Below are 15182 nucleotides of genomic sequence, written 5' to 3'. Positions count from 1 at the left end.
CCATGTTTGAACTGGGATCTGAGAAAATGCAGAAATTGAGTGACGGTGGGGTAGGGGAGAAAGCAACCAACACCGGAATGAAGGTTTTGATGTGGTTTTGAAGAATACACATCTGTGCGTCTTGCAACTATCACAGCATATGGCATAAAATTAAACAGGCAATAATTGTTGGCGTAGGGCTATTTAAAATAAACACATGTACCTTGGAAATGGAATTTCCATTGCTGTTGGAATTTAGTTATTTTAACGAAAAGGAATGTTAAAGACTGAAACCATCTCATTTTGGTATCCATTCCTCTTCTAGAACGCCTAGGCACTACCCATGCAATTAATAGGAATAATCGTTATTTAAAATGTACACATTTATTCTGATCACCTCAGCCTCTTTTTAGGAATTAGGAATACTAATTGTTTTATCTACTAAGACAAAAAATGGCGACTTCCACAAAGTGAAGCAGTACATGCCAGATAGCCCTTTGGAGTTCAGGTGGTCACACACTTTTGGAATTCAACAATCCTTTGTCGCTGAATAAATTTTACGAACCACAGTAAACTCTAATGCATACAGGACCCTATAATGATGACCCACTCCTATTCAGCAGTATTCTGTGCTGAAATTTAACATCTAATGAAGGGTTAGTAGAGCCATACTAACCAAACATGTGACTTAACAGCTCTCCAAAGAAGAGGCAATATGATCAAACTCTGGCCTTTAGTGTCAGGTGAATCTGGAACGAGATCCTGATTCTGCCTCTTATTAGCTGTATGATCTTGTATAGATTTAATTACTATGCATTCAAATTCCACATCTGTAAAATGAGAACAATACTACTTAAGCATTTAGCAGTGACTGGCAGATAGATATTAAGTGTTCAGTGAGGTAGGTACTACTCTTATTCCCATTTTACAAATGAGGAAACAGAGGCTTAAAGCTAATAAGTGGAAGAATTGGAATTTGAACCAAAAAGGCGTGACTATGAAATCATTTCTCCAGAACTAGCTCAGAGAAAGCAGCATCTAAAAAATGGCCAAAGGCTGGGTGCCGTGGCTCCTGCCTATAATCCCAGCACTTTGGGTGATCCCTTGAGCTCAGGAGTTCCAAATCAGCCTGGGCAATATAGCGAAACCCCTTCTCTACAAAAAGTACAAACAAACAAACAAACAAAACTAGCTGGGCTTGGTGGTGCATGCCTGTAGTCCTAGCTATTTGGGAGGCTAGGCAGGATAATTGCTTGAGCCTGGGAGGCAGAAGATGCAGTGAGCTGAGATTGCGCCATTGAACTCCAGCCTGGGTAACAAAGTGAGACCCTGTCTCAAAAAAAAAAAAAAAAAAAGAAAAGAAAAGAATAGAAAAGAAAAAGAAAAAGACTAAAGGAGAGTAGAAAAGTCTCTAGAAATATTTTGTTGTTACACAAATAAAATACTCAGACGCAATCACATTAGATTTCTGCTTCATTTATTAACAAATTTAGAGTTTAGAATGGTATTTAATATGAAAAAATGAAGCAACAATATTGTATCATATTAGTACACAAATATTCCCATTTAGTTGAAAATTCATTTTTAATATTTCTGTAAATTGAGTTTCAGATCTGAGTTTCCTGATGAAATCAGGAGTAGTTCTATAGAATGAAAGTACACTTCATAATCAGAGAATTTCACAGAAGCGAGGAATTATTAAGCATACCATCTTGTTTAATCCTTTGGGACACAGCTGAATCCTTCACTTGGCTGTAAAATAAAACCTTTTAACAGTTCTGTCTTCTCGCTCATCTTCATTTAAACATAGTTCAAAATATTGAACTTTAACTTGCCTTTAAATTCAGTTGTCCAATCCTGGGTTAAAAAGAAAAAGTGTTGTGATAAACCAATTTAAAAGAAACTGAGTCTTTAGCATTAGAAATTGGGAGGTTTCCCAAAAGTTAACATTTAATTTATTTAACAAGCAATATTACCATAAGAAAAGAAGATTAACATTTATTGGCCAGGGTGCGGTGACTCACGCCTGTAATCCCAGCACTTTGGGAGGCCGAGGCGGACAGATCACGAGGTCAGGAGATCGAGACCATCCTGGCTAACACGGTGAAACCCCGCCTCTACTAAAAATACAAAAAATTAGCCAGGCATGGTGGCGGGCGCCTGTAGTCCCAGCTACTTGGGAGGCTGAGGCAGGAGAATGACGTGAACCCGGGAGGCAGAGCTTTCAGCGAGCCAAGATCATGCCACTGCACTCCAGCCTGGGTGACAGACCAGCCTGGGCAACAGAGCGAGACTCCGTCTCTAAAAAAAAAAAAGAAGGGCTCTTTCTACCCTGCCACCTGTTTTATAACAGAACATAGACTCACATTCATAGTCTTCTGTAAACATATTTCCCAAATAAAGCTGAAATCAGTCATTTTGAAACAAGTGATTAGAAAATATAATTTTAACATTTTACTTATTTTTTAGTTTCAAAAGCACACAGAATTATATGAAATGAAAAAGCATCCCACCCCATTTTCTATTCCCTCTAACAGTTGGCGATTTGTACTGTATTCTTCCATTTCTTTTTCTTTTCACTTCCATTTCTAAGTATGAAGCTATACAATATACACAACATATACATATACTCTTTTAGAAGTAAAAGCTGTGATTATGCAAAAATAATTCAACAACTTTCTTTCTCCACTCAATAATATATGATTAAAAATATCATAGTGAAATCTTGACATATCAATATTGCACATTAACTGGTTTTCTTTATTGCATCAGCAGATCTAATAATCATTCCGCCAATCTTACTCAGAATACTTTCACTTAAAGAAAGGAATTAGTGCGATGGTAAACAAACCAGTTTAAAACCATGTGAAAGGGGCCAGGCGCGATGGCTCATGCCTGTAATCCCAGCACTCTGGGAGGCTAAAATTGGCGGATTACCTGAGGTCAGGAGTTCAAGACCAGTCTGGCCAACATGGCGAAACCCCGTCTCTACTAAAAAATACAAAAATTAGCTGGGTGTGGTGGCACACACCTGTAATCCCAGCTACTTGGGAGGCTGAGGCTGGAGAATCACTTGAACCCAGGAGCCAAGATGGCGCCACTGCACTCCAGCCTGGGCAACAGAGCGAGACTCCATCTCAAAAAAATAAAATAAAATAAAACCATGTGAAAGGGAAAGTAAACCATCATATCTTACCTACATCACATTTCCAGCATAACTGTAGGACAGTTATGCAAGCAAACTTAAGGCAAATAATATAGTGGAATTTCAGGAGGTTTTCTTTACCTGAATCCTTACTTTAGCAATAGGTCCAAGGATTTGTTATCTTTATCCACACTTTTTTTTCTAAAAATTCTAGCTACTTTAGTTTATATTACTTTTGCCTAGTTCTTTCCTTTATTCCCCTTATTATCTTTTTTAAAAATCTGTATAAAGACAGAGTCTTGCTCTGTCACCCAGGCTGGAGTGCAGTGGTATGATCATAGCTCACTGCAGCCTTGAACTCCTGGACTCAAGCAATCCTCCTGCCTCAGCCTCCCAAGTAGCTAGGACTACAGGCACACAGCACCACAACCAGCTAATATTTTTTGTAGAGACAAGGCCTTGCTATGTTGCCTAGGCTGGTTTCCAACTCCTGGGCTCAAGCAATCCTCCTGTCTTGGCCTCCCAAAGTGCCAGGATTACAGGCATGAGCTACTGTGTCAGACTCCCTTGCTATCTTGTGAAATATATTTGATGTATACAAAAGATTAGATGAAATATATAAGTTAGTTATATAAAGCATAATATAATGAAAAACTGTAAACTCACTACCTAACTCAAGAACCAAAAAACCAAAACCCTACCCTAGTCCATTCTCCGAAGAGAAGCACAGCCCTAAATGTGGTATATCGTTCTACTGCTTTTAAATACATATGCTTATATCACAAATATATATGAAATAATAACATGCTGTTTCATTTTGCTTATTTTTGAGCTCTATTTAAAAAGCATGATATGCTGGGTGCTGGGGAAGTCATCCCAGATCTTCCCTCCAGGACCAAGACCTTCATTCCCACATTTGCTGACAATCCTGGTCTATGTCCCTCTATGGGACTTGTCCTAGGCTAAAGGGAGCTGCTTTGCCCCTCCCCAATGGCAGCCTACATCCAATGACTGGATGATGCAGGAGTACAAAAGCCTGGACCACCTACCTCAATTATGAACATCTCTGAAAAGCCTTCCCAGCTTCAGAGCTCCCAGTGGAATTTCCTGAAGCTTCCATTATACTGCAGTGCAGTTCAACTTCTCTTTCAGCTTAATCCAGCTTCCCTCCCTCCCTTAAGGCTGTTGTTCCCCAGTGTATTCCATTACAAATCCCCTGCAAGCAAATCTCAATCTCAGAGTCTGTTTCCTGGGAAACAGGACTGTTGCAGGCTGCAATGTATCTCCCTAAAAGATACGTTAAAGTCCTAACCCCACAACCTGTGACCTTGGCCTTATTTGGAAATAAGGTCTTTGCAGATGTAATCAGGTTAAGAGGAGGTCATAAAGGATGAGGGTGGGCCCTAAACCTTAGGGTGGGGGCCCTAAACCCAATGTCTGTTTCCTTATAAAAAGAGAGAGATTTAGAGAAACATAAAGAGACAGAGGGAGAGACAATGGGAGCAGAGATTTTAGTAATATAGTTTCTAGCCAAGGAATGTTCAAAATGGCCAACAACCACCAGAAATTAGGAAGGGGCAACGAAGGATGCTTCCAGAGAGCCTGCAGAGAGGGCACGGCCCTTCCCAACACCTTGATTTTGGACTTCTAGCCTCCAGAACTGTGAGAGAATAAATTGCTATTCTTTTTTTTTTTTTTGAAACAGAGTCTAACTTTGTTGCCCAGGCTGGAATGCAGTGGCACCATCTTGGCTCACTGCAACCTCCGCCTCCCAGGTTCAAGTGATTCTCCTGCCTCAACCTCCCAAGTAGCTGGGATTACAGGTGCCTGCCACCACGCCCAGCTAATTTTTGTATTTTTAGTAGAGATGGGGTTTCAGCATGTTGGTCAGGCTGGTCTCGAACTCCTGACCTCAAGTGATTCACCCATCTCCTCCCAAAGTTCTGGGATTACAGACGTGAGCCACCATGCCTGGCCAATAAATTGCTATTCTTTAAAGCCACCTAGTTTGCAGGTGCACCTTGTTGCAGCAGCCCTAAGGAAAGTCAGGTAAACCTAAGACACACATTTGGGTAGTCTTCTGGAACTTGCTTTTTTTTTTTTTTAACTCAGCATCATGTTTCTGAGAATTATTCCTGTCATTGACTCTGATTGTGATTCTCTATTTATTTTCTTCAATATCAGTGGCAATATCTCATCAGAGATATATTAGCAATATACACAACCAGGTGCAGTGGCTCATGGCTGTAATTCTAACACTTTGGGAGGCCAAGGCATAGAGGATTGCTTGAGCCCAGGAGTTTGTGTTCAGCCTGGGCAACATAGCTAGACTCCATCTCTAAAAGAAAATTTTTTTTTAATTAGCTGGATATGGTGGCACACACTGGTCGTCCCAGTGTGGGAGGATCATCAGCCAGGAGTTTGACACTGCAGTGAGCTATAATCATGTCACTGCATTTCAGCCTGGGTGACAGAGCAAGACCTCGTCTCAAAAATATATATAATAATAACATATTATTGAAAAACCTTTAATTTTATTCATCCTAAAATGATTATGCCTCTGTTTTGGGATACACTCTCTTATAGTATTTATGTTAATTTTATTCCAAATGTTTGAGAAAAGTTTCTATATAAATTTTAAAATTAATTACATATTTATCTTTACACATATGTGTTTGGCAGAATAATGACCTTCTAAAGATATCCATGTCTACATATCTGTGAATGTTACCTTGTGTGGGAACACATTATAAGGATGTGATTAAATTAAGGACCTTTGAGGTGGGTGGTTACCCAGGTGAGCCTAATCTAATCAATCACAGGGGAGGTCCTTAAAATTGGAGAATCTTTCCCAGCTTTGGTCAAAGAGAGAGATGTGACTGTGGGAGAATGATCAGAGATGCAACATTGCTGGTCTGAAGATGGAGAACGGGTCCAGGAGACCAGGAATGTGCACAGCCTCTAGAAGCTGGAAAAGGCAAGGAAATGAACTTCCTCCTAGTATCTCCAGAAAATAATGCAGTGACTTTAGCCCAGTGAGATCCATGTTGGCATTCTAACCTATAGAATTGTAAGATAATTGTTTTAAGCCACTAATCTGCAGTAATTTGTAACAGCAACAATTGAAAACTAATTGTATGTGTGTGTGTGTGTGTTCCTTAAGGAAGTGTATCATGCTTTTGTCCCTAGCCTCCTACCTTGCTCACCACACTCAAGCATTAAGGACCTTCTCTACAGCCCTCAAAAGCACCAAGGTCCATCCTACATGGGGTTTTTTACACATACTGGTCCCAACCATACTTTAAGTTTCATAAAGACCTGTTTGTCTTATTCACCATTTTGCCCTCGTATACATTTAATAAATACAGGTTGAGCATCCCTAATCCAAAAATCCAAAATCTGAAATACTCCAAAATCCAAAACTTTAGAGCACCAACATGATGCCTCCAGTGGAAAATTCCACATATTAGTACTTAACACAAACTTTGTTTTATGCAGAAAATTATTTAAAATAATATATGAAATTAACCTCAGGCTATGATATAAGGTGTATATGAAACATGAATGAATTTCGTGTTTAGATTTGGGTCACATCCCCAATATATCTCATTACGTATATGCAAATATTCCAAAATCTGAAACACTTCTGGTCCCAAGCATTTTGGATAAAGGATACCCAATCCGTATTCATTAGATGAATGAATGGATTATTATGGCAGAAGGAAAAGGGTAAAGTTAGTTGCAAGGAGCAATAACCTCTAGTTAAAAAATAAATTCAGGCTAAGTGTGGTGTGATTCATCCCAGCATTTTGGGAGGCTGAGGCGGGCAGATCACTTGAGGTCAGGAGTTCAAGACCAGCCTGGTCAAAATGGCAAAACCCTGTCTCTACTAAAAATACAAAAATTAGCCGGCTGTGGTGGCACGCGCCTGTAATCCCAGTTACTTAGGAGGCTGAGGCAGGAGAATTGCTTGAACTTGGGAGGCGGAGGTTGCCATGAGCCAAGATTGCACTACTGCACTCCAGCCTGGGCAACAGAGTGATACCCTGTCTCAAAAAAATAAAAAATAAATAAACTCAGTCAGAATTTTAAAACTATATAGTGTATCAGTTATCTCTACTTTTCTCTTAATTTATTATTTATGAATTGTTCATTTGTAGAAACAAGAATTGAAATGGTGTGACTATGGAAAGAAGCTGTGGTTTTGTTGCCTCACCTATCCCAAATCAGTTGGTTTGCTATCTGCAGGGAATAAAAAGCAAGTTATTAAAAGCAGTAAAAGTAAACACACAATTATTGAATAGTTGGTTATTTGTCCTCATTTCATTTGGGCTGTCTGGCAGATGTACTGACTTCATTGTCAAACTCTTAAGAGTGATCTTAGGAAAATTGCCTCATGTTGCCATGTTTACATGGAACACTTTAATAATCAGAATACCAGAAAGTGTCGTGTGAAGTATAGTGAACGACGTTCACGTTATCTATACAGGGTATCTAAACATATTTTCCTGTCTCTAGCCTCCTTCTATTAATTTTCCTTATTTTGTATTATGAGAATGTTAATGAGCCCCCTCAAAATCTTCTTTCAAACTAGGCAAAGAATGAAAAATAGGCCAGGCGCGATGGCTCATGCCTGTAATCCCAGCACTTTGGGAGGCCCAGGCAAGTGGCTCACTTGAGTTCAGTAGTTTGAGACCAGCCTAGGCAACATGGTGAGATGCTGTCTCTACAAAACAAACAAACAAAAAATGGCCAGGTGTGGTGGTGTGCGCCTGTAGTCCCAGCACTTTGGGAAGCTGAAGCAGGAGGATTGCTTGAGTCCAGGAGTTCAAGACCAGCCTGGGCAGTATGGCAAAACTCTGTCTTTGCCAAAACAATAAAAGTTACCTGAGCGGGGTGGTATGGGCCTAAGGTCCCAGCTGCTAGGGGAGCTGAGGTTGGAGGATCGATTGAGCCCGGGAGGTTGAGGCTGCAGTGAGCCATGACTGCACCACTGCACTCCAGCCTGGGTGATAGAGTAAGACCCTGCCTCAAAAAAATAAAAATAAATATTTCCCCTTTCCTAGCACCCAGGTATTGAGGAAATGGAGGGACTAGCATGCCTAAGGGCTCTAAAGTGGAAAAAGTGCAGGAAGGAAGAAAGAGTAGCATGACTGGGGTGGAAAGGAAGGGAAGGTGGTAACGGGAATGATGGAAAGCTAATTTAAAAGTGAGCCAGGTGTGGTAAGATGCACCTGAGTCTGTGGTTAACCACATACAACCATAAAATATCCTTGGCATACAATAAACTCCATCTACATCTCATTCCCAACTTGTCTACTCTGTGGGTTGACAAGAATTTGGCCAATATAGGCTGACATCAGCAGTTTTTGCTCCAGGCCAAGGGTTGGATTTATCTTTGCTCAGTTTCTCTCAATTAGCCAGGATCACCCAGATCAGAAGATAATTTTAGACAAGGCATGATTGTGTGTGTGTGTGTGTGCACACGCATGTGTGCGTGTGTAGAGCAAAGCATATCAGGAATAGAATCTTCTTTTTCTTTTTCAGAATGAGCCCTCAGTTGTGTGACCTTGGCCATTCTGGTATTTAGTTAGCTTACCTGTAAAATGAGGATGTAAATAATGTCTACCTTTCAGGGGATGACACAAGAAACCTGAAGGACCTATTAGATTTACACTGCCACAAGTGGTCAACGGATTATTTGCTTCATCTCATTCTCATCAGTAGTAGTTATCACCAGTCATGGTGGCTCACTCCTGTAACCCCATCACTTTAGGAGGCTGAGACGGGAAGATCACTTGAGGTCAGGAGTTCGAGATCAGTCTGGGCAACACAGTGGGATCCTGTCTCCACAAAAAATTTAAAAATTAGCTGGGCATGGTGGCGCATGCCTGCGGTCCCAGCTTCTCAGGAGGCTGAGGCACAAGAATCGCTTCAACCCGGGAGATGGAGGTTGCAGTGAGCCCAGATCGCACCACTGCACTGCAGCCTAGGCGACTAAATAAATAAATAAATAAAACTTTAAAACCGGAGTTTTAGTTAGGGAAAAACAACCTTTGTCAAGACATGAGTAATTCTAGGGCTCTGTTTTCTGCTTCCAATCTATATACACTGTGGCAGACATTTCTCCTTCAGAATTGCCTTATTTACAACTATTAATATATTCTGTATTACAGGGTCATGTATATTATGTGTTTAAGAAGGATATGAATGAACACTTTTTCTGTAAAGACTTTAACATTGGTCTCTTTCTGATCTGGATTTGCAGGAAGACCAAAAGCCTTCACAGGATCCTCATAAATAAGCTCTTCATTCATCGTTTCATGAACAAGACATTTTAATCTTTTAAATGCAAATGTTAAAACGACTTGCTTTCCAAAAACCAAGAATGTTCCTTATTCATGCAAGATGTTTAGTAAACTGGGCTCAACATTAAAAACTCCGTTAATAGAAATCCAATTAATTGTAAATTTATGGAGAAACAACAAGAAACAATTTGTGTATGAGACAGAGCAGGGACCCCTCTTAGGGACTTGTGGGCCCCCCCAAGCATGAAAATAAAGGAACATCTTAAATTCCTTCAAGGGAAGTTCCAGGCTTCTAGCTAGTCTTGAGAAGTAAAGGAGCAACTTAATAAGCAAGAAGGTAAGAGTAGCCTAGAACAATAGCCATGGAAGTTAGAGCGATGTTTGGTTCCCTATGTAAAAAAACTAAAGATGACATCTTAACACATGTCCCTGTGTTATTTTTCAGAAACATAGACCCCCACCAAATGGATCGGCTGGCACATAGGCCTCAGGTAAGAGGGAACTGAGGAATGAACTCTGAGGCCTGCTGTTTCTTGTTCTAAATTTCTTCCTGAGGGGCCTGGAGGAAGTCATGCCCATAAGCCAGAACAAATTTTTAAACAGAGCTTCTCTCCCTTACTCAAACTGCAAATCAGAACATCTTTGAATCTACATATGATCTGTAAGCCTCTGCTTCAAGATATCCCACCCTTTTAGGCCAAACCAATGTATAACCTCCATATACTGATTTATGACTTAGCCCGTAACCTCTGCCTCCCTGCCTTGGAAACCCTTACCTGGGCTGGGCATAGAGGCTCAAGCCTGTAATCCCAGCACTTTGGGAGGCTGAGGCAGGCAGATCACAATATCAGGAGTACGAGACCAGCCTGATCAATATGATGAAACCCTGTCTCTACTAAAAATACAGAAACTAGCCAGGCATGGTGGCACATGCCTGTCATCCCAGCTACTCAGGAGAATCGCTTGAACCCAGGAGGCAGAGGTTGCAGTGAGCTGAGATCACGCCACTGCACTCCAGCCTGGGCAACACGGTGAGACTCCATCTCAAAAAAAAATAATAAAAATAAAAATAAAAACCCTTACCTGTAAGCCACTGGAGGGGTTGAATCTTAAGCATGCACTGGCTGATACTCCTTGCTTGGCACCCTGTACGTAAACATGCTTCTCTCTCCCACTGCAAACCTTGGTGTAGGTGTTGGCCTTACTATGCCAGGCTAAGGAACTCCAGTTCAGTTAGTAACATGGACAAGATTATAATTTTTGACTACAGGTTTCCAAGTATATAGAAAACATGGTTGAAAATGTTTGAAGGCTACCACTAACAAAATTTGTCTACCTTACTTTCAAAAAATTTACTGATATTCAAAAATATATCCAATTGGCTGGGCATGATAGCTCATGTCTGTAATCCTGGCACTTTGGGAGGCTAATACAAGAGGACTGCTTGAGGCTAGGAGTTTGAGACCTGCCTGGGCAACATGGTGAGACTAACTCTATAAAAAATAAAAAATGGGCCAGGCATGGTGGCTCACGCCAGTAATCTCAATACTTCGGGAGACTGAGGCAGGCAGTTCACTTGAGGTCGGGAGTTTGAGACCAGCCTGGCCAACATGGTGAGACCCTGTCTCTACTAAAAATACAAAAATTAGCTGGGCGTGGTGGCACATGCCTGTAATCCCAGCTACTCGCGAGTTCTGAGGCAGGAGAATCACTTGAATCCGGAAACGGGAGGTTGCAGGGAGGTGGAGGTTGCAGTGAGCCGAGATCATGCCACTGCACTCTAACCAGGCAGGCAGATTGAGACTCTGTCTCAAAAAAATAATAAAACAACAAGGCAAGACCCTGTCTCTCAAAAAAATTTTTTTTAATGTAATTACTTTAATAGTCCTTTTTCCTGTTTAGATACTTCCTTGCTGTTCTAGTGTCTGTTAAAGTTAAGATGAATCCTATCTCTGAATTAACCTATTCTTTCTGTTTAATGATGAGATGAAAATTTCAGGACACTCTGGTAAAGACTAGTCAAATAATTTCACAGGCCCTTTACTACATATTGAATGCATGTTCAAACCCTATTTAGATAACCTTCTTTGCTTTCCCTACCCCAAGGTAGGAATAGTCAACAGTCTAAGTGGTCCTGAATTCCTGCTCTGAAGCTGTTCAACCAGTAGATTGGAAATTCTACCTGCAGGCTACAGACGGAATGACATATTCTGACCCTTTCCATGGCATTCCTCAGGGAATGTATTGTGAATCCATGCTTAAATTTAAATCCATGTTAGAATTACAACTTTGCCCTTGTTTTAAGTCTCATTTCAGCTTTACTCTGATTTGAGACATAACAGGTGTCCTCAATCTAACTAGGAAGATTTTTCTTTTTCTTTTTTTTTTTTTTGAGATGTGGCCAACTTTGGGACGCTGCGGTGGGTGGATCATTTGAGGTCAGGAGTTCGAGACCAGCCTAGCCAACATGGTGAAACCCTGCCTCTACTAAAAATACACACACACACAAGTAAAATAAAATTAGCAGGGCATCGTGGTAGATGCCTGTAGTCCCAGCTACTGGGGAGGCTAAGACAGGAGAACTGTCTGAACCCGGGAAGCGGAGGTTGCAGTAAGCCAAGATTGCACCACTGCACTCCAGCCTAGGTGACAGATTGAAACTCCGTCTCAAAAAAAAAAAAAAAGAGAGACGTGGTCTCACTCTGTCACTCAGGCTAGGGTGCAGTGGTGTCAGCACAGCACACTGCAGTCTGGAACTCCTGGTCTCAGGCGATCCTTCCACCTTGGCCTCCCAAACTGCTAGGATTACAGGCGTGCACCACCATGCCCAGCCTAAAATTTTAATTTCATCCGTTTCCCACAAGAAGGAAAGTATAAATGGAGGTACCGGATATTCAGATCTTATTTATATGTCACAAAAATCCCACTTAACCCTCATTTATCAATAAGATAGTGAATTATTTTTGTTCTTTCAACTGCCGGTTTAAAAATAAAAACAAAAGCTAGAGTGTATACTACATTATATTCTACCCTTCTATTTAAAGTAGTAAACATTTTTCCAAATCATAATTTCAATATAACTTTTAATGGCTTGATATACTTTGTGCATGAATATATCATAGATTTAAATAATGTCCTTTTTCTGGGCATTTGGGTTAAGTATTTGGCTATTATAAATAATGCTGAAATGAACATCCTTGTACGTAAGTTTTGTACACATCTCTGATTCCTTTTTCCCCCTTTTTTGTGGAAAATGGGGTCTCACTATGTTGTCTAGGCAGATCTTGAACTCCTGGCCTCAAGCTATCCTCCCACCTCTGCCTCCCTAAGTGTTGGGATTACAGGAGTGAACCACTATGCCCGGCTCACATCTCTAATTCTTTTTAAGTTATTAGATGTGCACTTACTGGGTTAAATTGCACGAATCCTTTTTTCTTAGTTCACTTATCAAGGACTTTCTTAGTCCACTTTATTGTATTTACATACAACCTAAAAATTTTATGTGTAGTCACCACAATCAAGATATACAACATTTCCATAATCTCCAAGAGTTTCTTCATGCCTCCTTATGGCCAATGCCCTTTTTCACCCCCAACCCATCATAACCACTGATTCTGCTGTCATTCTAGTTTTGCCTTTCTAGAAATGCATATAAGTGGAATCATGCAGCATGTGGTCCTTTGTGTCTGGCTTCTCTCACTTAGTATACCACCATTGAGATTAAGCTGTGGTGTGTATTGGCAGTCTGTTCCTTTTCATTATTTATTATTTTTTTTTGAGATGGAGTTTTGCTCTGTTGCCCAGGCTGGAGTGCAGTGGCAAGATCTTAGCTCACTGCAACCTCTGCCTCCCAGGTTCAAGCAATTCTCCTGCGTCAGCCTCTGGGGTAGCCAGGATTACAGGAATGCACCACCACACCCAGCTAATTTTTGTATTTTTAGTAGAGACGGGGTTTCGCCATGTTGGTCAGGCTGGTCTTGAACTCCTGACCTCAGGTAATCCACCTGCCTCAGCCTCCCAAAGTATTGGGATTACAGGCATAAGACAGAGAACCCGGCCAGTCTGTTCCTTTTTATTGCTGAGTAGTATTTCATTTTGTTAGCCACTCTTCAGCTGATGAATGTTTAAGTTGTTCCCAATTTTTGCCTGTTATAGCTAAAGCAGCTATGAACATTCATATACAAGTCTGTGTAGAATATGAGCTTTAATTTCCTTTGGGTAAACAATAGTGATGAGCAAACTAACAGGTTATATGGTAAATATTTAATTCTATTAGAAACTGCCAAATTGTTTTCCAAACTGGCTGTACCAGGTTGCTCTAGTTGCTGTGCATCTTCAACACCACTTAGTATTGTCTTTTTAATCTCATTGATATGTAGTGGTGTCTCAATGTGACTTTAATTAGTGTTAATTCATTCATATTAATCTTCAATTAATAACTTACAGCATAATCTTTGCTGTAAAGATAATGAGCATCTTTTCATGTTTAAATGTTTCAATGCCTTATTGGACATTTGTTTATCTTAGTTTGTGAAGTATCTGTTCAAATCAAGTGGAGGGTTTGAGGGACTTGGGGGCTGATCAAAGAAAAAGATATGAAGCAGTAATAACACACAGCAAGCTTTATTGAATGGTTCTTGGACAACCGTGCATGAGAGAGGAAGTCCTTCACAGCATGAGACTTTCTGGATGCTAACAATGAGGGCCCTACCCTCCAGCAGGAGAGGGAGGGTATGGGAACTCCTTGGGAGAAGAGGAAAATCAGAGAGGGAATTTACATGCCCAGGTAATAACACTCCAGTAGCATGACAGGGAAGTCTCTGGATCAGAGAACATTGAAGGACAGAAGCAGCAGTGATTTGGGTCCTGGAGCTTATCCTATATATGGCTAGCAGTCGTGGAGTGATTTCATGGGTTATACCAAACAGGCAGGTTCTAAAGTGCTGAAAATCTAGTTTGGGCTTAAAAAAAATTAGATGTGTAAAAAAATTGACTTTGGCACTGGCAGACTTTCGAACTAATAAGTCTCAGCCTGCAGTGATGAAATAAACAACCTAGAAGCCAAAACATCCAGGCCATCTTTGGCTCACTTATATAAGAAAGGTTTTGCTCATATTTTTAATTAGGTTGTCTGTTTTATTACTGAGTTGTAAGAGTTCTTTATATATCCTGGAGATGAATCCTTCATCAGATGTCTTGCAAATATTTTCTTCCTTTTGTGTAGCTTGCTTTTCATTTTCTTAACTGTATTTTGATAAGGAAAAGTTTTAATTTTGATGAAGTCTAATTTATCAATTTTTTTCTTTTATGCTTCCTACTTTTTATGTCTTATCCAAGAAATTTTTGCATCAACTGGGGGGTGGAGCCAAGATGGCCGAATAGGAACAGCTTCAGTCTACAGCTCCTAGCGTGAGCGACACAGAAGACGGGTGATTTCTGCATTTCCAACTGAGGTACCAGGTTCATCTCACTGGGGAGTGCCAGACAGTGGGTGCAGGACAGTAGGTGCAATGCACCATGCGTGAGCTGAAGCAGGGCGAGTTATCGCCTCACCCGGGAAGCACAAGGGGTCAGGGAATTCCCTTTCCTAGTCAAAGCAAAGGGTGACAGATGGCACCTGGAAAATCGGGCCACTCCCACCCTAATACTGCGCTCTTCCAATGGGCTTAACAAATGGCACACCAGGAGATTATATCCCGCACCTGGCTCAGAGGGTCCTATGCCCAGGGAGCCTCACTCATTGCTAGCAC

At 40.8% G+C, this 15182-nt stretch overlaps 1 long non-coding RNA gene across 1 annotated transcript in view; it reads right to left on the bottom strand.

The window, feature by feature from the left end:
• Nucleotides 1-1434: 1434 nt before the first annotated feature.
• The window catches only part of LOC105739369, a 97193-nt gene continuing 83445 nt past the window's right edge, over nucleotides 1435-15182 (bottom strand). The window contains exon 4 of the long non-coding RNA XR_001115293.2: nucleotides 1435-1836. This is a non-coding gene — a long non-coding RNA (uncharacterized LOC105739369). The remainder of the gene's footprint in view (nucleotides 1837-15182) is intronic.

This window comes from Nomascus leucogenys, chromosome 15 (genome assembly GCF_006542625.1).
Source record: "Nomascus leucogenys isolate Asia chromosome 15, Asia_NLE_v1, whole genome shotgun sequence".
Taxonomy (NCBI): Eukaryota; Metazoa; Chordata; class Mammalia; order Primates; family Hylobatidae; genus Nomascus; species Nomascus leucogenys.
Note: the sequence above shows the minus strand (reverse complement) of the source record. Positions and strands in the feature narration are given on the sequence as shown.